Here is a 25,291-nt window from a genome sequence, read left to right as displayed (position 1 = left end):
AGACCAAGAAAGCATATGTTGGTTTAGTTTAAAAAGAATAGGGAAGACCTGTCTATTGATATGCCTATAAGCCAAAAAGGCCAAAGGAGAAAAAAATGAAAAGCAAGGTTTGAATGAGGAGGAGGATTCATAGATTTAGCTTCCTCGAGGCAGTAGAGAATTTGATCAGAAGCACGAGTTTGACAAAAAGGGACAATGTTTTTCCCCCCATTATGGAAGATAGGAGAGTGGAGGTAAAGAAAAATTTTATGTAGCACAAAGGGAGGTTGAGTGTGGCCACTTCAGGAGGCAGCAAAGTCCTCTACAACTGGTCATCAAGGGCAGGGTCAGAGTCTCTAGAAATGCTTCTCTGAACCACACCTCCACCTTTCTATTCCGTCACCTCCCTGCCTGAGACTGTAAATGCTGTCCAGTGCTGCTGCAGCAGGGAGCCACGGCTACTGAGGGCTGCAGTGGTTGATGGGAGTGCACCTTATTTCTTAGGTGGGATGGAATAGGAAGAAGCCTGCAGTCACTGAGGAGAAGTGAGATGTGGGGGTTTGAAGAGCTCTGACATAATGACAAAAGGGACAAGGACACAGAACTGTGTTTTCCAAACATGTAAATCATGAGGCATAGCTGGGGTCCTTGCTATAAAAATACAGATTTCAGCCTTCCTTCCTGAAAAGTCTAATTTTGCATGTTTGGGAGTGGGAAGGGTAGGACTATATCATTTTTAACAACTTCCCCAGGTGATCATTATGATCAGGCAAATCTGGGAACAATGGATTAGAAAGAAATAAAAGTTCACCAAATTTAATTTCAGGCCCCAAATATTTTTTCACTTTTTAGCCAGATACAAAGAAATGTTGATACTGACATCAGTTCATGGAAATTACCCAAAGAAAACAGTTTTGAAAGAATCAGTATCTAACTCTGTGGTTCAAAAAAAAAAAAACAAAACTACACTGATATTTATAATGTAAGACTAGTTTAGAGTCTTTTTTTTTAATTACAGGGAATTTCATCGAGGAATAGGTAAATGGAACTAACCGTTGGTTAATATTATTTATAATATAATAATGAGTCAGATATTTTAAAATCTGTTCTGCTTCTAGTTTGCTTGGCTCCTGTATTAACGAACTAAACTTAATACAATCTAAGAATGTAACTTGATTTCATCCATTCCTAACATTCTTAAAGGGAATCTTTAGCACACCAGATTCAGGTCCTTTAAAATATTTTTTCCATTCCCTCCCAGAAAGGGTGATTTGTATTGATATACAAAGTTGGGCCCCAGGCCTCTTTCTGGGACCCCAGGGCCCCACTAATTTGTACCAGTTCTCTTCTATTCTAGTTGGCCCTGAGCATCAGGTATAAATTAGTGCTAAATCAATATTAGCTGATACTTCCCCAGGTGTGGGAAGTGCGGAAACCTGATCATATGAGCAAACATAGCCCTTCCTGGCTACATTTAAAATAACGTGGTTATTATTATACTATACAGGGAAAAGCTTTTTTTTTTTTTTTTAAACAAATCTCATGCCACCTTAATTTGCATCAACTTGATATACTGATATCTAGAGTCAGAATCAATTTTCAGTTATTAGTTTCCCTGCCACTCTTTACACTTTCTTCATTTTTCGAGGAATTCTCCTGCCCTTCCCATTCTCCCCTCCAGCCATGTTAAATGCCCACAATTGTTCACTTCCACTGGGTCGACTAGATGAGCCAAAGGGTACTTAGTTTACATACATGCTTTAATCACTCACCTTGGGCGAGCAGTGTCCTAAAGAGACTTCAGTTTTGCACCATTACTCAACAAGGCATTTACGTAAGTGTCACTTAATAACACAAAAATAAACAAGGCACTCAAACATGTTATTGAGGAAAGAAGCTTTAGCTGCCCACTTATTTTACCCAAGGGCCAGTCTCACTTCAGTTGTTAGAAAACTGTTAAATTTTCTTTAAAGAAAATCTAAGAAAATTGGGCAGAACACAAGTACTATGAGTACTTGCTACCTTTACCTTTGAAAGGATTCATTGCTTTGTTAATTTTCAATGACAAGGAATCTTGCCATTTCTCACAACACTTCCAAGTCATAGCTACTCATAGTGTCGCTATGCATTCAACACACTCAGAAATACTAAAAACAAATATGTTCAGTATTTAGCCATAGATGAAAGCAGAAACCAATGACCAGATTTCCAATGAAATGGTATGATTCTGAGATTTTTTTTCCCTCTTATCTCCTGAGTTTTATAGAAATCTCATAGTATTTTTAAAGCATATTCATATCCATGACCTTTCTGTATGCAACAATTCTGTGATTATTTCCATTTTACAGATGGGGAAATTGAGGCCTGTTTAGAAACTGAGGAAAGCTTCCACTGGGCTCACAGTTAGCACATGAGGGATTCATAGCTGGAAATGAGGTCTCCTGACTCCAGGCCCAGTGTTTTTCCCTCACAATAAAAATTGCCTTTATAATCATTGTCAGAGATATGATCCCTCAGTAATAAAGAAGCATGGTTCTTTTCCACCCTTGGTCTTTGAAGGACCTTTGAGCTAATAGTATATGTGAAAGAGGACATTTACTGCCCGAAAGATTGGTTATGTACATTCAGGGCAACCTGATGATGCACCCTGATAGGAGAAGGGCCTGTCTAAAGGTCCTAATGTACTTTAAACATCCAAAGTTCCTGATAGGAAGATGGGGTGTGGTAATTATATATCTTGGTTTTGCTTTATCTCCTTCATATCCTCACCCTCACAGATGTCTTTCAAACATTGGTAATTATAGCTTTCAGAGCCAAAGCCTACAAACTCATAATCCACACAGACGACATACTAAAATCTACTCAAACATATAAGACTAAAGAAAATTTCAGTGCCACTGGACTCATGTTAAAAGAAATCTGCTTACAAAAGAGGTAGCCATTCGTTCTATGTCATGGCTATACTCTGTCACATTGGTGTGTAATGGTTTCTTGTTGATCTGTGGGGGTATGTATTAACTCATATGCCTCTAAATTTCACCAGTAATTTAAAAATAGACTAAAGTTCATGTGTGGATGACAAGACTATTTGATTAAAACCAAATAGTCTGGTATTGGAAAACAGATCCAAGTCAATGAAACCAACTTGAAACAATGAAGGAACTACTTCTATGCAAGATGAAGAATCAGTGTGAACAAGTAAGTATAGCACAGGGAAGCAGTGGTTGTGGTAGCCAGTAAGTGGAACCTGGGTTAATAACATCCTAACTTCTTAAGAGTTCAGCAAGTTCCTGGGGTGCCTGAGTTGCTCAGTTGTTAAGCGTCTGCCTTCGGCTCAGGGTGTGATCCCCGAGTCCTGGGCTCGAGCCCCACGTCAGGCTCCCGGCTCCACTGGGAGCCTGCTTCTTCCTCTCCCACTCCCCCTGCTTGTGTTCCCTCTCTCGCTGGCTGTCTCTATCTCTGTCAAATAAATGAATAAAATCTTAAAAAAAAAATTCAGCAAGTTCTTGCCAGAGTGGCAACAATATAACAATATATAAGGTATAGTGGAATTTCTTACCATCTGCATTCCTGGCCAGACCAACAGTGATATATCCTAATTTGGGGTCTCAAAATTTAGGAGTCTGAATGTGTAAAGAATTATAAAAGTAGACTTTAGAAAAAGTCAAGTGAATTAGTTTGGTTTGGAGAAGCAGTTCGGAGGATTTAGTAATGGTCGTCAGGTGTCTTAGTGCCATAAATATTGTTTTGTGGGTATTTTTTTATTGTAGAAAGAATGCAAGGAAATGTTATAGATTTGAGAGAGACCAGGTAAATAAAAAGAACTGGCATATATTCAACACCTACACTTTGCTGGGCACTCTATATTATTTCGTGGAATCCTTGCAGAAACCCTGTGATGGAATCCTTAAAGAAACTGAAAATGAGAGCAAGTAATAAAGTCAGCGTCAAAGATCAAAGTCCTTTATCTGATATTTGTTCCTAAGGGTCTGTTTACCTCTAAAGCTTGTGCTCTTGACACCAACTCTCTGTAATAATACATTGGGAGGGGTTAGGAATTTGCTTTCCTCATTAACCTCAAGAGTAGTTTCTAGAGAACTGTATCTAGGGTAGTGATATATTCCTATCCAGAAGTAGGAAAATGGACTAAATTCCTCCAAGGTTGCCTTCAACTCTGTAATTTTAGATTAAATTTCAGATCAACAGGGATTGGGTCAAGGCTTTTACTGGGCACATTGATATTATTATTTTTAATCATTAAGTATCTGATACCTAAAGCAGGAATAAGACTTTTAAGTGTTTAAAGTTTTCTCCACCCATTTAAATGTCTGACAATAAGGAATTGGTCCAATAATTAGAGAATAACCATACAACAGAATTCTTTGTTATGGTTAGAATTATTCAGAAGAAATTTTAATGATATAAGAAAATGTTTTGATATATTATCAAATAAATTTTAAAAATCAGAAAAACCCAACCAAGCTATAAAGTACATTTCCAATTGAATTTAAATATATATATTTACATATGCATGGATAAAAACAAATGGGAGAATTTATGTAAAATATTAACAGTGGTTTCCTGTGGGAAAAACAACTGACTTTTATTTTCATCCCTGGGTCTCACATTTTTCTAGAATAAATGGACCTTACATACATTACTAGAAAGAATGGTTTACATACCACACACTACAATTTTCTGAAAAAGCTTAAAAAGTTAGAAGTAAAATAATGTATTATGAATGCAATTATGTGTAGGATAAAGGCAATTTGTTAAATAACATTGAGCCCATTGATGACAGCAAACTGTCAGTGTGCCCATCACTGGAAATAAAATTGGCCCTTCATGCAATTTCTTATTATGCTGAAATTATTACTTGTAACCACCAGGTTCTTTTAGCCCCTGCCTAAAACCCTCTACTCAGAAGGCACACAGAAAATACATGGCTAAGCACACAGTACTGTGTGTGTAAAATGGAGATTACAATCACACTTAGCTCACAGGGTTCTCAAAAGATTTAAATGAAATACTTTTAAAGCTCCTAGCAGAGTACCTAGCACATAGTAAGCACTGAATAAATGTTAGCTATCTCAGTAGCTATGTTTTTACTGATAAGCTAAAGAAAAGAATAATTTCACAGAGGAAGATGGTGGTTGATCTTAGAAGTTCATATCAGCCACCTGGCACACATACATTTCATTTTAAAATAGCCTTACAATTAATGTAGGTGGTGTCCAAAGGAATCTGTGGCACACTGTAATTATGTAGTACGTTTCATTTACCACACTTATCAAGGTTTAATGAGTAATGAAAACAGGAAATGAAGCCATGATATAATTCAATTTTTTTAAATCATTTTGCTTGTAGTTATATTACTAAAAATAATTGAAATATTAAGAAAATATTACTACTTTATAACTACATTTTTATTTGCTTGCATTTAGGATTATTTATGATTAAAAATAGCTTTGAATTTAGATATATCCTACATAATATAATACAAACAAAAAGTACATATAAAATTCTTTTGAAAATGCCATCATCCATTTGGAGACTCTTAGTTCAGACTGCCAAAACAAAAACACCAGAGACTCCATTTATTATTGTCTCCTCACACTTCTGAAGGCTAGGAAATCTGAGATCTGGTGAGGATCTGCTTTCTGGTTCATAGATGACTATCTTCTCACTGCGTCTTCATGTGGGGAAGGGGTGAAAGAGCTCTCTGGTGTCCCTTTCATAAGGGCACTAAGCATACGTAGGAGAGCTCCACCCTCATGACCTAATCACCTTCAAAGACCCTGCTTCTTTTTTTATATTTATCTTATTTTAAATTCAATTAATTAACATATAGTGTATCATTGGTTTCAGATGTAGAGCTCAGTTATTCATCAGTTGCATGTAACACTCAGTGCTCATTACATCACATGCCGTCTTTAATGCCCATCACTCAGTTACCCCATCCCCACAGCCCCCTCCCCTCCAGTAAACCTCAGTTTTTTCCTATAGTTAAGAGTCTCTTATGGTTTGTCTCCCTCTCTGATTTCATCTTATTTTATTTTTCCTTCCCTTCCCCTATGATCCTCTGTTTTGTTTCTTAAATTCCACATATGAGTGAAATCATATGATAATTGTCTTTCTCTGATTGACTTACTTCACTTAGCATAATACCTTCTAGTTCCATCCACATCATTGCAAATGCTAAGATTTCATCCTTTTTGATGGTGAAGTAATATTCCATCGTGTATATATACCACCTCTTCTTTATCTACTCATCTGTTGATGGACATCTGGGCTCTTCCCATAGTTTGGCTATTGTGGACATTGCTGCTATAAACATTGGGGTGCAGGTGCCCCTTGGGATCACAACGTTTGTATCCTTTGGGTAAATACCTAGTAGCGCAGTTGCTGGGTCATAGGGTAGTTCTATTTTTAACTTTTTGAGGAACCTCCATACTGTGTTCCAGAGGGGCTGTACTACCTTACATTCCTACCAACAGTGTTAGAGGGCCCCCCTTTCTCTATATCCTTGCCAACATTTGTTGTTTCCTGACTTGTTAATTTTAGCCATTCTGACAGGTGTGAGGTGGTATCTAGTGGTTTTGATTTGTATTTCCATGATGCCGAGTGATGTTGAGCATTTTTTCATGTATCTGTTGTAAAGGCCCTGTTTCTTAATAACATCATATTGGCGGTTAGAATTTCAATATACGAACTTTGAGGGAACACACTCTATAGCAAAGGCATACACTTGTTTAATTGTATTTTAATCATCTACATTAGGCAAAATTGGAATGGTTAAATGTCCCACATTTAAGGGAAATCATTTTAGGAAAAGTCAAATTTCTATAAAGACATTAGCCCAGTAATTGCAAAATAATATGGCTTGGTCTGGCATCCCATTTCAAGATCAAGAATAAAAACCTCAGTTACTTTTTAAGTGAAAGATGCCACAATTATAACTGCTATGAAGTGGTAGAGAAATAGAAGTGGGATTTTAAACAATTAAACTTGTCTCCCACACTGATTGAAGTATTTATTTGTAAATACCACCAGAAATATTTACTTACGGGAGCAAAAAAATCCGGATGACTTGGATGCAGATGTTTTTGTTATTTGGAAAATATGGATGTCTTTGGTCAAATGCAACCATTTCTAAAATGTAATTATGGACTACCTCAGCCTTCCTTCTCTGACCATCTTCTCAGAAGTCTCTTGTATGATTCCCTCCAGGACCATGGTTGATTAATGCCTTCTGGGGTCTACTTTCCCTACAGATATTGAGCCTTTTTCTGCTTTCAGAGGAAAAAGTTTGTCCTAGGTGATACATGGCAACCCTTGCCCAGCCTCATCTAGCTTGTTTTCCAGTTAACAGGTTTAGTTTTGGCCCCAGGAGACAGCAAAAGGAGAGAGAGGGAGAGAAACCTAAAGGGGCTCAAAATACCATCACTATTCAGTACAAAAGTAAGGTAAACTAGTTCTGCCAAAGACAGAAATACAGATTTCTGTATTTCCTTGTGTATGCTTAGTGTGATTTTTTTTAACTTCATCAAAGTTTCACATTTTAAACATTTTTATGTTTCTTTCTGTTTGTATCATGTGCTTTAAAGATCATCTATTTTAAAGCAAGAAAATGAGAATAGGTAAAATTCTAAGAAAAAAGGATGGGAGCCTATGAGAAGTTAGTTGTTCCCTTACTCTATCCCTCTCAGAACTAATTCGTATTTGACTGAGTATGGACTCTACATTTCTATTCTGGATAGCAAATTACTCTTATGGACAAATAGGGCATGTGTCTTTCTCTCCCCAAGGGGAGAGAGTAACTATATTACTAGATTTGGATACTGGGCTGCATCTGCCAACATGGGGTAGAATAGTTAATAAGGTGATGGAAATATGAATTTTCATTTCAGAAGAAGAGAATAGCTATCTCAGGCAACTGAAAGAACATGTTTGGATCAGTAAAACTAAAGTGACAAACCATGTAAGTGGCCTGAGTCTTCCTTTTTTTGCAACTGTAAAATTTGGCAATTAAACTGGCCAAACAGAAGATATAATACACATAAATTGGAATAAATCTGCATTTTCCAAGCCTAATGAATTTTTAAAGATTGAATTAAGTGACTAACTGGAATCTTAAAGATGAAAGAACTCATGCATGCTTCTTGAAGTAAAGAGTGGTCTAACTTAAAATTTCATTGTCTCTGAGGACAAATTAGAAAAAGCTAAAGAGATCCAACATCACGTGAATAGCCTCTGCTCCCACTCTGAGACTGTAAAGTCTGAAAAAGGAATATTCTATATAGACACATAGATGTTAAAATATGAACATTTTGCTTTGATTTCAATCCAAAAATAAATAAATGAATTAAATGTCAAAATGTCTATTCTAATTTAAACTTCTCTGTACATAACCTAATGTGTAGAGTGCGCTAAAAATCTCTTCATGCTATATGACTGAATATTCTCTATGCAATGTGTAGATGTTGAGTAAGTGCCATAGTTCATTTATTATAAACTACTTTTCCCATTTTAACCTCTTTGAATTGTGCATAAAATTTTAAATCAATGGCATGCTATAATTTAACTGGCAGCATCTTTCTTCTTAGCACCACTTTGAATAGTGATACGACGTACAGTGAATGGTGTCTTATGTTTGATGAAGTATGGTATTCAGTACACTTTAAAAAGCAAAACTGTCTAGAGTCCTAAGGATCCCAAAAACGTGTTAGTATTTATGAGTTATTTTAAGAGTAAGCTGGAAAATGCTAAAGAAATGCTCTGGAGATGGCCTGTGCCTGGGACCAAAGATGATAGGCATGGTCAGGAGGAGGTGAATGAGCAAAGAAAATGAACCTAATGAAGATATTTGTGATTTAGGTCTGGTATTAAACTCAGCTAGGTCTCTCCTGCCTCTTTTCCTAAGTTCCTAAAGCTGGGTCTAGCCAGTTTCCACCCCTTCACATATTGTTGGAGATCTCTGATACATTGGAAACCATGAAAAAGATTCATATACCGTAATACTGAGCAGAATAGTAGGTATGATGTACTTTCTAGGTATTGTATTTATCCAAAATTTATGGACAGTGTCTTGTACTTCCAAAAGATTTAGAACCTCATAAGACTCATAGAAAGTAAATGTATTTTTAACATCTTTAAAGCATTTTTATCACGCTACTTAGATCATCTTTTTTTTCTTCCCTTTCTATTTAGATCATCTTAAAACAGCATCAGTTCTTCCATAAGAGTTTCAAAGCACTTAAGGGAATAAAGTAGCAAAGAAGTCAGTATTATTGAAGATTAAAGCCAACAACTTATTGTTTTAAAAAAGATATGTAGAGATGTAGGTAAGGCTGTGGGAAGGCATGTAAAAGTGGTTACTTTTGAATGAAAACTATCCATTCTTCCCCGTATCAATGTCTTTAAACTTTGCCACAGTAAATGTATTGCATTTGTAGTAATTTTTCTAAAGCAGTAAAGGTTCTTCTTTCTTATAATTAAACTCTTTCTTATAATTAAACCCTAAAGTACAGCCGGAATCTTCAAGGGTGCATTTTCAAGGATACATTTGCTTAATAATTTCATCCAAAAAAGTTACAGGCACCATCCAGTCCAGCCACAAAGTCCAAGTTAGTCATTTACCAAGAAAAAAACAAAGAGGACTCAAATAAAATCAGAAACATGAAAGAGGAGATGCTGCAACTATTGCCACAGAAACACAAAGTACCGTAAGAGACTAGAAACAATCTTATGCCAACAAATTGGACAACCTCGAAGAAATGGATAAATTCTTAGAAATATACAACCTACCAAGTCTGAATCAGGACAAAACCAAAAATCTGAACACAGACCAATTACTAGAAAGGAGAATAAATTAGTAATCAAATTCCCACAAACAAAAGTCCAGGACCAGATGGCTTCACTGGTGGATTCTACCAAATATTCAAAGAGGAATTAATACCAATTCTTCTCCAACTCTTCCAAAAAATAGAGGAGTTGGAAGAACTCCTTTTTTTTTTTTTTTAAGATTTTATTTATTTATTTGACAGAGATTGACAGCCAGTGAGAGAGGGGACACAAGCAGGGGGAGTGGGAGAGGAAGAAGCAGGCTCCTAGTGGAGGAGCCTGATGCGGGGCTTGATCCCAGAACGCTGGGATCACGCCCTGAGCCGAAGGCAGACGCTTAACGACTGCGCCACCCAGGCGCCCCGGAAGAACTCTTCTAAACATACTTTGAGGCCAGCATTACCCTGATACCAAAGCCAGACACGGATGCCACTAAAAAAAAAAAAAAAAAAAAAAAATTGGACAATATCCTTGATGAACTTAGATGTGAAAATCCTCCACAAAATATTATCAAACTGAATTCAACAATACATTAAAAGGATCATACACCATGATCAAATGGGATTTATTCCAGGGGTGCAAGGATGGTTCAACATCTGCAAATCAATCAATGTGATAAGCCACATAACAAAGTGAAGGACAAAAATGATACAAACATCTCATTAGATGTTAAAAAAAAGCATTTGGCAGGCGCCTGGGTGGCACAGTTAAGTGTTGGACTCTTGGTTTTCGCTCAGGTCATGATCTCAGGGTCATGAGATTGAGCCCCATGTCAGGCTCCATGCTCAGTGTAGAGTCTGCTTAAGATTCTCTCTCCATTTCCCTCTGACACCCCTCCCTAACACACACACTCTCTCTCAAATCTTTAAAAAAAGCATTTGACAACATTCAACATTTTTTAATGATAATAACTTTCAACAACACAGGTATAGAGGGATCATACCTCAACATGAACAAGGCCATATATGACAAGCCCACAGCTAACCTCATACTCAACAGTAAAAAACTGGAAGCTTTTCTTCTAAGATTAGGAATAAGACAAGGATGTCCACCATCACTTTTATTCAACATAGTATTGGAAGTCCTAGCCAGAACAATTAGATGGCAAGAAAAATAAATAAAAGGCATCTGAATTGAAAAGAAAGAAGTAAAACTATCATTATTTGCAGATGACATGATACTATATATATAGAAAACCCTAAAAAGTCCATCAAAACACTGTTGGAATAAACAAATTCAGTGAAGTTGCATGGTACAAAAGCAATACACAAAAATCTGTGTTTCTTCACACTAATAATGAACTATCAGAGAACTTAAGGAAACAATCCCATTTACAACTGCATCAGAAAAAATAAAATACTTAGGAATAAATTTAACAAGGAGGTAAAAGACCCATACACTGAAAACTGTATAAGACATTGACTAAAGAAATAAAAGAAAACACAAAAAAATGGAAAGATATACCATGCTCATGTATTGGAAGAATTAACATTGTTAATATGTCCATACTACCCAAAGCAATCTACAGATTCAATGCAATCTCTATCAAAATTCCAATGGCATTTTTCACAGATAGAATAATTCTAAAATTTGTATGGAACTGCAAAAAAACCTAAGTAGCTAAAGCAATCAAAAAGAAAAGAAAAGCAGAATAATTTAAACAGTATGGTATTGGTGTAAAAACAGACACATCACTCAACAGAACAGAACAGATTCCCCAGAAATAAACCCATGCATATATAGTAAATTAGTTTATGACAAAGGAGCCAAGAATATACAATAGGAAAAGGAGTCTCTTCAGTAAATGATGCTCGGAAAACTGGACAGCCACATGCAAAAGAATGAAACTGGACCACTATCTTACACCATACCCAAAAATTAACTCAAAATGGATTAAAGACTTGAACATAAGACCTGAAACCATAAAACTCCTGGAAGAAAACATAGGTGATAAGCTCCTTGATATAGATCTTGGTGATGATTTCTTTTTAATCTGACACCAAAAAGCAGAAGCCACAAAAGCAAAAATAAACAAGTGGGATTACATCGAACTAAAAGAGCTTCTGCACTACAAAGGAAACCATAAACAAAATGAAAAGGCTACCTACTGAACAGGTAGAAATATTTGCAAATTATAAATCCAAGAAATAACAAGTGTTAGAATGGAGAAAAGGGAACCCTTGTGCACTGTTGGTGGGAACGAAAACTGGTGCAGCCACTGTGGAAAGCCACATGGAACTTCCTCAAAAAATTAAAAATAGAACTATCACGTGATTAGCACTCCCACTTCTGGGTATTTATTTAAAGAAAACAACACTAATTTGAAGAGATATATATACACTTCCATGTTCATTGCAGCATTAGGTACAATAGCCAAGATATAGAAACAACCTGAGTGTCCACTGATGGATGGATACAGAAATTGTGTTGTATAGATACAATTGGAATATTACTCAGCCATAAAAAAGAATGAAATTTTGCTATTTGCAATAACGTGGATGGTCCTTGAGGGCATTATGCTAAGTGAAATAAGAAAGACAAATACTGTATGATGGCTCATATACATGGAATCTAAAACAAAGCAAAACAAACCAAGCTCATAGAAACAGAGCACAGATTGGTGGTTACAGGAGGCAGGGGCTGGGAAGTGGGCGAGATGGGTGAACTGTTCTTTTGTCTTTTTAAAACAAAAAAATTAATATAAACAGTCATACAGGAGACAGTGAGGGCCCACAAACTGATGCAAAAGGAATAATTCTGCCCTGTGTCTTGAGAGATGGCGACTTCTTCACGCTTTTGTGCCTTGTACACATGCACTTACGCTGTCAATCTGCTCTCTCTGGCCAGGCCATGGAAGGAGCAATTCACTTCAACAGATATGTTTCCTAATCTTGATTTTTCAAAATGCTGGAACTGAAGAGTTTTCTTTGGAAGCTCCTTCAATCCTTTAATGCAGAAAGCCCCTTCAGTAGATGTCTTTATCCTACTATAACCACATCTGTGCCAAAGTAAATATATTGATAAGCCCTATTTGAAAATAAGTGATGCAATAAGTAAAATATCTTTTTTTTTCCTTAGCGGTTAGTACAGTTTTAGGATGCCATGCCTCTTTTACCACGTATTGGGCAGAAAATTATATTTCTGCTTTTTATATTACTCAAAAAATGTCAGTATTTTTTTATAATAATATTTTTTATTATATTATGTTAGTCACAGTACATCCCTGGTTTCTGATGTAAAGTTCGATGATTCATTAGTTGCATATAACACCCAGTGCACCATGCAATACGTGCCCTCCTTACTACCCATCACCGGTCTATCCCATTCCCCCACCCCTCTCCCCTCTGAAGCCCTCAGTTTGTTTCTCAGAGTCCATAGTCTCTCATGCTTCATTCCCCCTTCTGATTACCCCCCCTTTCTTTATCCCTTTCTTCCCCTACCGATCCAAAAAATGTCAGTATTATTCCAGTTCTTTGTTTTCTCAAACGTGTTATTAACATTTTCTAACATATAGTTCTTTCCTCCTTTATCTTAGGTGTATGTAATTTTATCAGCTTGGCAGGGAAAAACAGATACTCTTAAGGTCTGAACTGGTATTTGAAGAGATAAGCTCACTTTTAGCTCATACCTAATAACATTACATTATTGTTTAGAAAGAGATAGCAGGCCATGTCTTATAAATTTTAATATACTCTTTCTGTCATCGAATAACAAGCGAATTATCCTACTGAAAAACCATGGGACTCCTTTCAAACTGTGGATGATGTCTGGTTACCCTATTTTTGCCAGCTAAGCACACAGAAAAACATTATGCGATGGGCAGTATGTCAATGACTTTAGGAACCTGCACAGAGTTAGAACCTCTTCTCATATTACTCAGAGAGCAGCATTCTTTGTAATGACTTCAGAGGGAGGAAGGAAAGGGAATGGAAAGGCGAATTGACTAAATATTTGTGAAAATGGGTGGTGGAACCTCTCTAAGACTCAGTTTCCTCCCTGGTAAAATAGGAGAATTCCCTCCTCGCAAGGTGGTTGACTATTAAAAAGGTTGGTGTAGTTGGAGGAAAACAGTTTGTAAAGCACTATGATGCTATTATCATTGCATGAATGTGAGCATTGAGCATGTTAGGAAAGACCTTATTAAATTTGGTGCTTTAGCACTGAGGGTGACCCTTAACTGGAGAGGTAGACAGGGGACTGGCTGAACACTGTCGACCCTAGCATTACAAACCCCACTCCCAGAATTTCCTGGTTTGCAGTGGCATTCACACTTGTTTAAGGTAGAGGGGTCTATTCCACCTCTCTTAGCAAAGGAACTCCCCCTCCAGCAAAGGTGTCCGACGTGGCTGATGTCACCCACTTTCAAATCAGTAAATGTGGGAGTATTCATGGAAAGGAGGAGGTTAACATTCTCTTGAAGACATTCAGGGAAGCTCTTCCAACTGGGAATTGAGATGGGCAGCGAGCTATGATTTAAACAGCTAATGGGCGTTAACTAAATACGCCACATGGAAAGCTGGCTGGCTGGAATACGGATCAACTCTTCCTGTCTCTGGGTACACACCTAAGTCCTGTGGACACAATAATCCCACACGCCAAGTAAAGTAAGAGGGTTGAAGATTAGAACTCGATGACTGCAGTATCCTGGGGGTAGGAAGATGCCTGGTGGTCAAAGGGATCTGTTCTGTTTTCTGTAAGCAGAGATCCTACTACCATCATCTTACTTTGTGGCAACAGAGACAAACAAAGGGGGAATTTCCTGACCAGTGTGAATGACAAAAAAAATGAGACAAATTATTGAGAAACTGATGGGTGTTCATTGAAGAGCAACAAATATGATTTATAAGCCTGAGGGACTGCCTTTAGGGGAAGATGAAAGACACAAGTCTCCCAGCATGGCCATCAGCTCTAACTAACAGGGACTGGCTCATTGTCCCCAAGTACTTGGAGGGTGTAAATAGTAGGGATGGAGAGAAATTATTTAGTGTGATCCAAGGGGACAGGAGGACGAATGATGGAAATGAAAGTCAAAACAAAGATGATTTAGACGGCTGAGCAAGTCTCATGCCCTAATGGAGAGATCTATTATAGACTGTGCTGCCCTGTCCCCTGGGAGGTGTGGAAGCCCCATCACTTTTGCCATTTACAATTGGAAAAGGCACTAAAAAGTAGATCAGCATATTGGAGAGGGGAAAAACCACCACATGCCCTCAGAGGTTCAGGGGGATGACTTAATAGGTCTTTTCCATCTCAAATTACTGCGATGTGGCTTATGTGCTTGGGGACCTGAGCTGCTAGAATAATTTTCCATCACCTGGGCTTCTTTTCTGTTACTCCAGGGCCTCAGTGAAGATATAATAGGTATCAGAGAGCAGCTTCTGCGTTCTAAATCGAAGCCTGCTGTGTATGGATGCTTTAGTGTGAAGGCAGAATTGACTAGGTTAGGTCTCACGTTGTGACGTCGGTGTGCGTAAGTACACACACATACTGACCGAGACCCCAAACAGCATATACCCACTAAGACCCAAGACGAAGGGAGAGGAGCTTGACTGCATTTCGATGGTCATTGCACAAATGAAAAGTTCAGGTTGTTTATTCCCTAAGCTAGTAAAATGTCTAAATAAAACTCTCTCTTTAAAAACAAAATAAGAAAAAAAATTATTTGGCCTTCAAAAACTAGTAAGAAACATTTACTGGGTAGGAACTGGAGGACCCATGTCTTGAATGTTGTTGATACTATATTTCTGTCCACAGCTGCAGTTGTATTAGCAACTGACACATTCTGAAACTCTTGGTGGCCCAGAAGGACACACGTGGGCTGGAAGCAGGGGCAGTCTGGGGTAACAACTGCAGTGGCAAGGCAGGGGCACGACTTGGTCAGATGGAAACTGGGGCAGGCAGAGAAGGGCTGGTGTCCCTGTGATTGCTAGAAGGAGCACAGCTGTGACCATAACAACCCCTCTCAGCCAGAGGATGACACAGAAGCAGAAGGACAAAAATGGTAAGAGGATGACAGGAGAGAGAGGCAGTGAGAAAGAAAGCAAAAGAAGCTGAAGGGTTGGGGGGTGGGGTGAGGGGGAGACCCACAGATGTAAGTTCTTTGCAGGTGGAGTGTATCACAGTTCCTGATAAAAATATTGTATGTGGTTGGGCGTAAGTTAAACTTCGCGTTCTGGAACACTGAAGTTTGCTACAGATTCAGGGTTTGACTTACACCCGACAGATATAGGTCAACCCTCATCCTGCTGCTCTCAGCAGCTGTAGCCAATGGGAGACAGAGCTGCCCAGCACGCCGGTTTAAGCTGCTGCTAATAGATGGAAATCAACCTAACCCCATTTCCTGCCTTTCTGCTGTCCTTACTTGTCTGTTCATGGCCAATTTAGGCACAGGCTGACTGCTGGCTCACAGTAACTGTTGCGGGACTGATGGGGTAGGATCTGTTACTAGCACATTCCCTTTTTTATGTAAATGGGAGATCTGTTTTTAAGTCTCTAAAAGGATGACTATGTAAAATACAATAAATACTCTCTCATTAGCTTAAGGGCAATCCTAAAGTCATAGATCGATTTTGCTGATCTTTCGCTTCAGTGAAATTTAGAGATGTTTAGACAGAGGGGAATCTATGACAGAGGCCTGTTTTCAGAAAAGATACTGTAGAGGTTAAATGACTTGTCCAAGGTTACTTGGAGAGGTGATGGTAGGGGCAGGAAGAGAATTAAGGGAATAGTCTGAGAATAAATGGGGGGAAATTATCAAATTAAATCTGGAGAAAGAACATCATCACTGAATAAAACCAATTTAATTAAGATCCTTACCTTGGGTTAAGTGTCTGTTAGAAATCCCAGTTCAGTAACATACATTCCTTTATCCTAGGTGTTCAGATCCCTAACTTAAAAGTGAGTTCAGATGTTTTCCTATGCTCATATATATATATTTTTAAATGTCCAACCTATTCTCCTCAATGAAAGTGACATGAAATCAAGCTAAGTCTGGTCATGTGGCCTCAACTGTTTACTCACTAGGGCCAACAGGCAAGAGCCTGTGAAGCTGAGTTAGAGGTTGAATTAGAAAGACAAGCTTTATGCTAAATGTTCAGTAGTAACTACATATCTTTCAGCAGGATTTTTGTGCCTTGTCTTCCCACCCCCACCCCACCCCCCGGATTCTAGGCCAAATGGACTAAACTAGAATTCCAGAAGCAGAGAATTCCATAACTCAGATCTTTGATTCAGACAGATTGCTACTTTCTTTCCATCATTTTAAGATAGCAAATGAATCCCTGAAACTACTTTTGCTATGAGTACTTAAGCTTCCAGAGGATATTCCTGACCGAAAGTTAGCCATGTTCTGAAATAACAGGTTACTTCATATTCTTTGTGTCTGAGCAAATGAAATTAGGCTTGTTAAATAATATTTGGAGAATATTTAAAAGAAAATAAAAAGCACCCATAAATGTACCAGCCAGTGACAACCGCAAGAACATTTCTGGGTTTCCTCCTTATTTCCACACACACGTATGCATTCCCAAATTTATTATGTTTGTAATGTTTTTTGTATATTGCCAAATTGCCCTCCAGAAAGGTTAAGTCAATTTATAACCCATTTTCAATGAGTAATATAATTTTTTAAAAAGCAAACAAACTAAATTTTGGAGTTGAACAATGATGCCTTGCTGTTTTTATTTTTTTATATCTTCCTCACTCCTAAGGTTGACCACTTCTCTCCTATGGTTGTGTGGCCAGTATTAGTGGACATTGTATTTGACTCAACAGCAGTGTGGTTTCTGGAATTGACCCCAGTGCAGGAATGGGTCCTGATTAAAATAAACCAAGCATGGCAATCCAATTTCTCTTGCTAGTTAGTGAATGGCTCAAAATTAGAACATGGCATTCCTCTGACAGCAGATTTGATCCAGCGTGGTCCTAAATTGACTCAATAAGGCTGAAGAGAAGGACTTGTATTTCATTGCCAGGAAAGCGACTACATTTCTTTTCTTATAATGTGAAAAGAAAGCATGTTGCTCCCAGTATTTGCTGGGTATCGTCTTATGATCCTGAGAGAAGCCATCCGGTCCTTCTAGCTACATGAAATAATACATTTCTTGATTATTTAGGTCAGTATGATTTGGTGTTTTGATTTTTCCATTGAGAAGTTGTCATAACCCTTTCTATTTTATGGGATTATTTCATTTTTGTCAATTCCTATTGTACTTTTATTTTTGGTGTGGCAAGAACTCTACTGAGGATATACTCTCTATATTATCAATATGTCTCTAATTTCTCACTTATTTACTCTTGTTTAATGTACAGAAGATTATAATTTAAATCTATTAAATCCATCAGTGTTTTTCTTTGTGATGTATTCCATTGCTTTTACTTTTATCCATCCATTCATTCATTTATCCATTCAAGAATATATATGTGTGTGTGTGTGTGTGTGTGTGTGTGTGTATTATATATGAACTACAAGGTGCCAAATGCTAATAGACTATATAAAAGAGACAATAAAGACATAGCCCCTGTCCTCATGGAGTTTGTATTCTAGTGGGGGATTGAGAGGAGGTTAGACATTAACTGAAAAGCCACACACATTGGGTATGACCTGTTAATGGATAGATCCCACAAAAGGAAAGACAAAATATATGAGAACTTTAATAGGATTAGATCTACTAAGGGAAGTCAGGAGAAGCTTCCCTGAAGAAGTGGTGATTGAGCTGTGAATAATGAAGTTGGGTAGCTAGGTAAGAATGTTAACAGGCAGTAGAAAAAGTGCTCAGGGGCAGGCACAAAAAATATGAAGGATTGAAAAAATGTAGTACAGCCCACACCTTGAGAGGGGTCTGGTAGAAAATGAAGAGTCAGAGGTGAAGAGTGAGAGGTGGGGGATGCTGACCACACAGGGTCAATAAATCCATGTTAAGGAGTTGTTCCTTCTTCTTAAAATCTGTAGGAAATTACTGAAGGTGTCGTCTTTGACAATCATAGTACCCTTGCCTCTAACATCCAATCCAATATCAAGTCCTATGAATTTTGTCTTCTAAATATCTCTTTAGTCTGTCCACTTCGTCCACTTTCCTCCATCATTACCAATACTTTCTTATTCCGTATTATCATAAATTCTGCCTGGACTAATGGAATAGCCACATCAGTGATCCGTTTATTCCTACCCTTGCCCTACTCCACTCCATTCCTACGTGGCCACGAAAGTACAGACCTGACCTTGATACCACTTGATGACACAAAAAACACCGAAAGAGGGTCAGTTTGGTTTTTGTTGTTGTTCGTTTGGTTTTTGAGAGGTGAGGGTGTGGAATGGGCAGTTTGTGAGTTCAATTTTGGACCTGTTGCATTTGAAATACCCATGGGATGTCCTAGCAAAGAAGCTAAATAGGAGGTAAGATTAGGTAGGTGTCTTCTGTTTGCCCATGTAGAGCCACTGTCTACCCTTCTCTATTCTCTGTGTCCAAAGAGACTGAGCTGTATGGAATGTGTTGGGATTTTATATATCCTGAGTACCTGGCTACTATGACCTCTAGCTTCTAGTTGGGTTTGGTGAATGGGAGGTACAGGCAAAAGATTGAAGGAAGAGAGTGAAAGTGGAGTATTTATTCCTTATTATCTATATCCTGCATTCTTTCTTCCTCTCCTGCCCCCTTTCCTTACTTCCCCTTTCTGCCCTCCTCCTCCAAACCCTCCTTTTTTGCCTCTCCCTTCTCCTGCCCTTCTTCCTCCCATTTCTTCCTCTTTTCTCTCTCTCTCTCTCTCTCTCATCAGGTAACAATTCTATCTCCTTATTTCTTCAAGCCTAAGGCAGTAATAGCTTCCTGAGATACTGTACCACCATTCTCTGTCACTTTCCCAAAACCCTTTGTAAATGATCTTTTAACTGATATCTCCCTAACTACCCATTTTGAGTGCACTGCCTATTTCAGGAATCCTGACTAACACTGATAAGTAAGAAATGGTTGGGGTAGAGTTGAATTTGAGTTGCCTGGATAGAGATTGTAATTGGAGCCATGGGTATGAAAGCAAATACCTTGGGAGACAGTGTAGAGAAGGAATGGGCCCTAAAGAACTTAAACATATAATGGTCTCCAGAGGAAGATAATCCTGCAAAGGAATTGGAAAAGTAGTAGCCAGAGTGGTAGGAGAAAAATCAGGGCAGTGTGTGCATGGAAGCCAAAGGAAGCACAGGTTTTGTAGTCAAGACTATCGAGTGGTTCTATAGTCACTGCATTCAGTGACTTGGACTGTTGTGAATCTGTTACATATTTTCTGTGTTCCCTTCTTTATTATGCTTTAAATTTTTATATTTATCTAGAATTTATTTTAGATGCATATAAATATAGTCAAATTTATTTTAGAATACATTTTAAGATGAAAAATTAGCTACCTTTCCTTAGCCATTATTCCATAAATAGTTCATCACTTTCTGTTACCATTATTTCCTTCATCAAACACTATTTTTAAAAGCACAAAGAGATGTTTGAGCACTTTCTACTAGATGCTTAAGAGTTTCCTATTTGCATTTATATTGGCCCAGTGGTTGTTACTTTATCATTCATTTTAGCATCCATTAGAACAAATCTATCTAAACTTTTCATTCTTAATTTTCAGAATTCTATTATCAATAGACCTATTTATTCTTCTAGATGAACTTTAGAACCATTTTATTGATTAAAAATCGAGATTCTTTTTGGGATTTTAAAATTTTATTTTCTTATGGACTTAAAATTGACATGCTATATTATTAGTTTTAGGTATACAACATAGTGATTCAGTATTTGTACATATTGTGAAATGACCATCACAGTAAATCTAGTTAACATCCGTCACCATAACTTAGTTACAAAAAATTCATGTGTGTGATGAGAACTGTTTGGGATTGTTTTAATCCTATAAATAAAATTGGGAAGCATTTAAATCTTTATTTAGTCTTTTAGCCAGAAACTCGATAGATAAATCCTTTCACCTTCAAATCTAATTTTTTAACTCTGGGAAAAGTATAGTCACTTTCTTTAAATAACATACATAGTTTGTGAAGGTCAATTCCAAATATTTTATATTTATATTCTTCTATCTGATGTTTCTTAGATATGCTTTGTTATTCTTTCTCTGACTTTTTAAAAAAAAATTTCAGTATGAGAGTAATATGTTTCTGGTTAAAAAAAAAAAAAAGCAAGAAGGAAAAAAACCCTCATATATAATCCTAATAGCCAACACCCAGATCTCAACATTATTGACTTTTTGGTGTACCGATTAAACATGCCCTACATTTTTATGTACATGCATTTTTATGTTTCTTATTCAAATGAGATACTATATTGTTTTGTAACTTCTTTCGCCTACTCTACAAGGAACATCTCCTATCAGTATGTGTACTTCTAACTTTTCATTCTTCATTGGTGCATGCTATTCTGTTATATAGATGTACATTAATTTATTTAACCAGACTCTTATTGGAGACCTTTTCTGTTTCCAACTTCCCAGCGTGAAATCACGCTATGATAAACCTCTTTTACCTCCTCAATTCCAAAGAGCCTTGAAATTGTATTTTTATTAAATATTGAATGTATACAAAAGAATATTTGTAAAATACATGTTTAAGGATAAAAAAGTAACAATACAATGATCACTTACTCGTATACACTGTTCTGTTTAAGACATAGAACATTTAAGGGGCATCTGGGTGGCTCAGTTGGTTAAGCCTCCAACTCTTAATTTTGCCTCAGGTCGTGATATCAGGGTTGTGAAATCAAGCCCTGTGTCGGATTCCACACTGAGCATGGAGACTGTTTAGGATTCTCTCTCTTCCTCTCCTTTTGCCCACCAAACCCCCACTCCCATGGCTTATGCTATGTCTCTCTCTCTAAAAAAAAAAAAAAAAAAAGAGAGAGAGAGAGTGAGAGACAGAGAACATAAGTCCCTGTGTGTCCCTCTCCAATCCCATCCTCCCTTCATCATTCCCTTTATTTCTGTTTTATCACATGTACATATGTACATGAACATATAATATATAATTATGCATTTCTTTAAACTTCATACATTTGGAATTTTACTGTTCATACAGTCTTTTTGACTTGCTTTTTCTACTCAGTAATATGTTTCTGAGATTCATTCATGTTGCAAATAACTATAATTTATTCATTTTTGTTGCTGTGCATATTCAATTATATGAATATATCATAATTTTTAATCCATTTGACTGTTGGTGACTATTTTGGTTATTTCCAGTTTTTGCTGTTACAAGTATGCTACTATGAATATCTTTGTACCTATCTCTCAATACATGTGTACTAGAGTTTCTATAGGCCAAATATCAGAAAGTGGAATTTCTGAGTCAAAGGGAATACACATTTCAACCTGATAGATGATGCTGAATTATCTTTCAGAATGGCTGGAATAAATTTATTCTCCCACCAGCAGTTGTATAAGAATTTCTTGGTTCCACATCTCCAATTCTGGGTATTCCACATTGAAAAATTTTTGTCAAACTGTTGAGATCGAAATAATATACCACTGTGGTTTTAACTTGCATTTCCTTGATTACAAATGAAGTTGAATATATTTTCATATGTTAATTTACCATTGTGTTCTCTCTTCAGTGATGTGCCCATTCAAATCTTTTTCCCATTTAAAAGAAATTAGGTTGTGTTTTTCTTATTGGCTTATAGTTTTTATGTAGTCCAGATACTAACCTTTTGTCACATAGGTAAAGCAAATAGCTTCTCCCAGTTTATGGGTCATCTTTTTACTTGTTATGGTATCTCTTGATAAACAGAAGTTCTTAATTTTAATGTAGTTGACTTTAATAATATTTTCCTTTACTCTTTGTGCTCTTCTGTCTAGTTTCAGAAATTCTTCCCTTCCTTTAATTGTAAAGGGCATTCTCTTATCTTCAGGAGGTTTTAAAGCTCTACCTAATATTGAGTCTTTCATTTACCTAGAATTGATTTTTGGCATGTGTGGTGAGGTCAGCGTTCAGATTCATTTTTTTCTGTATGAATAACCAGTTGACTCAGCATCATGTACTTAAAGCCCATACTTTCTCAACCGATTTTCAGTACCCGCTCTAGTACACTTATGAATCAACTCACCAAGTTCCATTATCTATTTCTCAATGGCCACCTGCCAAAATAAACACCTTATTGGGACTTTAAATGTAATAAAATAAACCTAGGGGTCAATTTAAAAAGGAGTGACAGCTTTATAATATTAAATCTTCTTATCCATGAACATAGTATCTCTTTCCATTTCGGTTCCTTTTAATTTCTCTCAATTTCTATATACAGGTCTTACTCATATTTTGTTAACCTTAATTCTTAGGTATTTAATATTTTCGATAGTATTATAAATTACATCTTTTTTATTACATATTCTAATTGCTTATTGCTGGTATATAGAAATGCACTTTTTAAATACCTTGCAACTCACAATTTTACTAAAAGATTTGAATTCTGATTTATATATAGATTATTCTGTATTTTCTATGTAAAAAAAAGAATCTTCTGCAAATGATGATGCCCTAGTTTTTGCCTCTCTCATCATTACAAATTGTATGTAAATTTTGTACCATCTGATATTTCCAATACCTGATTGCTGTGGGTGATAGTTGCTTGTTGTTTTTATTGGGTCTCACTTATGCTGCTTTTCTTTTTAAAGTGCGGATTCCCATTTCTGTGGGTATTCTTTGAGGTGTAGATTGAAGGGAGTTCATTTAAAAAGGATTTGCATTTGTTTCTGCCAGGTGCCCATGGGTACTACTGAAGGAGGGCCACTTTATTTTTTAATTTTTTTTTAATTTTTTATATTTTTTAAAGATTTTATTTATTTATTTGAGAGAGAGAGACAGCCAGCGAGAGAGGGAACACAAGCAGGGAGAGTAGGAGAGGAAGAAGCAGGCTCTTAGTGGAGGAGCCTGATGTGGGGCTCAAACCCAGAATGCTGGGATCACGCCCTGAGCTGAAGGCGGACGCTTAACAACTGCGCTACCCAGGCGCCCCAAGAGGGCCACTTTAAACTAAATTCTCAGCTTAACATTTTTCCAGACCACCTGGGTAGTGCAACTCAGGCATCAAAACTCACCTGTAAGGACTAGCTTTTATTAATAAACTTTCAGGAAAGATTTTCCTTCCCCTTTAGCCCAGTGCCAAATTTTAAGATGAGCAAAGGTCCTTGTTGTTTGGAATGGAGGCAATTTTGTTTCCAGTGTACCCTTTTGAGCTTTATGTAAAATGTTGTCTTTTAGATTGCCTCTTTGGCCTTGACCTGGACTTTGTTACCTTTCAGCCATATCTTGCAAGGCTGTGAACACTGGAACTCAAGATCCCCTGATCTGTCAAAAGCCCTCACTGCAAAAGCAAGCATCAGTGCCTGAGTCATCTTACTAGGGCCTTGCTTTGAATTCATGTTGGCGTTGCCTTATTACTATGTCATCAATACATTTAAAAATATAGTTCTACATTTTATTAATTATTTTTAGCTATTGTCAATAAGAAGGTTTTTAAGGGTATCTAGTTTGCCAGTAATCTTCCATCCACTCCACTTCAGCTGTATTTTCTCATACCCTAGATTTTTTCACTTCTTATATCTGTTTCACTTCCTAAAACTCAGTTTCAAATATTTTATCTATGGCCATCATCTCCTGTCTTTGAGTGCCTCTAATTTATTACTCGCACTTGAACAACTATTCAACCCCATTAGGACTCCAATCCTAAGGCTCCGAACTGCACCCCACTGAACCTCACCTATAGTCCCCAACCTCATCACAGTCACCACCAAATGTTTACTGTCCATTTTCTTGGGATCATCCTCATTCAGATTAGAATTTATGCAAGGTCCCTGTGCTGCAAAATACAGTGTTAATACTGTCTCCCAGAGTTGTGCCATGTCATGGTCCATCATCACAATCACTCCCTTATCCACACCCTCTGTGTCCTTCTTTCCCCTTCTAACATCTGATCGGCAATAGTTATTGATTAAACCCACATCTGTCTTCCTACTCTGTACCTAGTTCTGGAGGAAAACAACTGACTATGCTGACTGGTTTCCTTCTAAATGTGTGTGCCTTCAGTGTGCGCAGCAATCCCACCGTATTTCTATAGTCGGTTCAACTCTACCATCCTTCAAAGCAACTTCTCTGCAAACCCCAGCCTTCCTTGACCCCACCTCCCCCTCTCAGTTGATGGCTTCCTTTTTTATTTCAAAGATTGATTGATAGAGAGAAAGAGAGCAAGTGAGCATGTGGGGTGGGAGGTTGGGAGAAGAGGAGCAGAGGAAGAGGGAGAGAGAAACTCAAGCAGACTCTGAGCTGAGCACAGAGTCCACAGAAGTGGACTCAATTCCATGACCGCAAGACCATGACGTGAGCCAAAACCAAGAGTCATACACTCAACTGACTGTGCCACCGAGGTACCCCCTTCTTATTTCATTGAGGCAATGGAACCTAACACTAGAGAGCTTCCTCATT

General features: G+C 37.4%; 1 long non-coding RNA gene across 1 annotated transcript in view; it reads left to right on the top strand.

Moving 5' to 3' along the window:
* LOC123001414 (uncharacterized) overlaps window positions 1-25,291 on the top strand; it is a 227,578-nt gene that overhangs the window by 14,350 nt on the left and 187,937 nt on the right. The window lies entirely within an intron of this gene.

Source organism: Ursus arctos, unplaced genomic scaffold (assembly GCF_023065955.2).
Source record: "Ursus arctos isolate Adak ecotype North America unplaced genomic scaffold, UrsArc2.0 scaffold_3, whole genome shotgun sequence".
In the NCBI taxonomy this organism is placed as follows: Eukaryota; Metazoa; Chordata; class Mammalia; order Carnivora; family Ursidae; genus Ursus; species Ursus arctos.
The sequence above is the reverse complement of the archived record's forward strand: the minus strand, read 5'-3'. Positions and strand labels throughout refer to the sequence as shown.